Source organism: Asparagus officinalis, unplaced genomic scaffold (assembly GCF_001876935.1).
Source record: "Asparagus officinalis unplaced genomic scaffold, Aspof.V1 AsparagusV1_Un2631, whole genome shotgun sequence".
Lineage (NCBI taxonomy): Eukaryota > Viridiplantae > Streptophyta > Magnoliopsida > Asparagales > Asparagaceae > Asparagus > Asparagus officinalis.
The window spans coordinates 1-2766 of NW_017974890.1; the positions used below are offsets into that span (position 1 = coordinate 1).

General features: G+C 33.9%; 1 long non-coding RNA gene across 1 annotated transcript; it reads left to right on the forward strand.

The window, feature by feature from the left end:
* Positions 1–459: 459 nt before the first annotated feature.
* LOC109828599 lies at positions 460–2088 on the forward strand. The gene is made up of 2 exons (XR_002243770.1): positions 460–1355; positions 1443–2088. It is a non-coding gene; the product is annotated as an uncharacterized LOC109828599 (long non-coding RNA).
* Positions 2089–2766: the final 678 nt, after the last annotated feature.

Consider the following 2766-nt stretch of genomic DNA (forward strand, 5'->3'; position numbering starts at 1 on the left):
GAGATATTGCATTGACATCAAGACATAAATGTTATGACATTAGAGTATGATTTAGGGTAGAGACTTCTAGTATCACCAACTGCATTTCACATGTACGAGGCAGGAGGTAACAAACAATTTAATTTCGATAAACGTGGATGATTTAATGACTAATGAGTGTGGATTTCTATGCTCTTGATCTTCAGCATCAGTAGATGTAATCATGACAACAGTTGTTATATAACTCATGCAACTCTATCTATCTGACCTGCTGTATTGGTGCAAAAATGTATGCATGGTCTTAGAATATGATTTAGGGTAGAAATCTCCCTAGTATTGCCAGCTTTATCAAAAGGTATCAGAGTATCAGATAAATGACAAAAAAAAGGCAAGGAAAGAAGAAAGTGGAAAAGGAAAAGAGAAGAAGAAAAAGCAAGATTGTGTTTTTTTTGGAGAGAGAGGGCGAGGGGGGGGGGATGAGAAACTCCTAATCAACCATAACATTTCACAATTAAACGATACCATTGATATCTTGACCATTTTCATAAGAAATCTCTTACCACTGGTGAATGGAGTGAAGTGTCAACTAGCAAGGAGTGACATCTTTTTTTATTAACTTATTCATGAGGTTGATGTCTAAGCCTTAGAGTAAGGAATATTTTTCTTCTTAAGTCCTACTATATTATAAAAGTTAATGATTGTTTGCTCTTTGTTTTTTAAATTACTTTATGCAATTGTTTTGGCTACCATGTGCGAGCAGGTAAAGCGGGAAAAAAAAAGTTTATACAGTGGATACACGCATAAACATGGAACTAATGTATTGTACTCTCATCTGTATGTCGCATCTAAGTTTCTTACCTATGTCATCAACAGCACTTGTCTGTCACCCAAATCATTGTTAGATTGTAAATTAGCTAATTTAATCTGATTTTGGTTGAGATTCATTTTACATTTACTCAGTTGTCAGTCTGAATGGGGTTCCATATATATGTGTGAGCTAAAATCGTAATGCATAAGTCAGTCTGTTTCCAGGTTGCTTAAGCAGTATCAGATGTGACCACGATGCACAAACTCATACATGGTAAAAGGCAGCTTCCTATATGCATGAATTTCTCTAATGTTCCACGGATATTATAAAAGTTAGTATCTAATAATCATTTCTATCGATATAGATACCTTCTTCTGTCTGTTTATTTTGACATCGTACCACAAACAAGTTGTTGCGATGTGCGTATTTTTATTTATTTATTTATGAAACAATACAATTGAATTTTTAGGTATATTCTAGTTTAAAACAGATTACATTTTTATTGTTGGGCAGGCAGTTTTTTGTTATTGGATCACATCAAACCTTTTTTCCCTTGTTTATGGCGCCGGTGAGTTCTATTCTTCAAATTCTACCCAATGATTTCTTCCCAAATAGTCAGTAATATGACATTCATCATATTTTTAACTGTGAACAGTTCTCAAGCGCAAAATAGTAAGGAAATTCCTGAATCTCCCTGATATAACTCGGTCTTCTAATTCTGCACCTGCCTCTTCAGTTTGGGGTGTGAAGAACCCTAAACCCTAATTCTGGTTCTAGTTCCTATTCTTCTTCTGCTGCATTGCCAGCTTCAGGATCTGAGCCGATCAAGGCAGATCGCAGAATTTCTTCATCTTCTGTTATGAGCCAGCGATAAGAAAACCTAGAAAAGCAAGTGAAAGGTAGAAACAAAAACAAGAAAAGGTGACAAATGTCTGGGACTAGCTAGCAATTGGTCAGTTATGTAGAAGAACAATCTTTCAGTGGCTAATTTTCTGATCTGACGCACGAAAAGCAATTTTTAGTCGGATGAGACTGTCGACATGTAACCCAGTATAGATCATGGTATGTTCTTTAGCACTCAAATTGTATGAGCTGCGTCCAGGAGGAGATTATGTTCCCGGATTTTTACTGAATGCCCCTTTAGTCTTTTCTAATGTTACTGATATTTTAAAATATGCTCTCTCACTGTTTGATTTTCCTGTTTCTTTTTGTTGTTTTAAGAGCTGCGAAAGGGGTTGTTGGGACCTGTAATGTATTCTTTGAACATTTCTCTAGTATTTAATTGGTTAAATTGGTGAAAATGGGAGAATCTGGTGTAGTAAACCAGATCATGTGGAAATATTAATTCATATCTGTTTTTCATCGACGTTTTTAACTTATCAAAAAAACTCTGTTAATTTATTCATTAAGTTTGATTATCGTATGATTGTGCTAGATTATTGCATGATTTATTCAAGTTAGATTATTGTGTGATTCATTCATCAGAACTTAAACATTTAAAACGAATGCTTATGACATTTGAGAACTTCTAATTCATGCAACACGAATGATTTTAGTTCCGTTGATATATTCACTTATTCCGGATGAGCAAATAAGTTAAACCTGCTAATCGAATTAGATGGTGTACCCTCGATCTTGTTCTGTAGTTAGAATATCAAATTCACTCAACTCTACATTCTCCATTTTTTAAGCTTTTAGAGGACGTTCTTCTACAAATGAAAGATTAATAATAGATTGAGAATTGTGACTATAAGAGTTTGTGACATTGTTTCATTATTATTGGCTTTTCTTTCAAAAATTGCATCAATCTTGGATGGTTTAACTAGGCCGTGTCTGCACATCATATCATTCCTTGAATTTTTCTCTGCAAAACATGGCCTTGTTTTTTTTTTTTGATGAAATAGCACTTTAGTCAAGTTAAAACATGAAATAATGAAGTACAAACATTTGCAAGTATAGATATATATATATATATATAT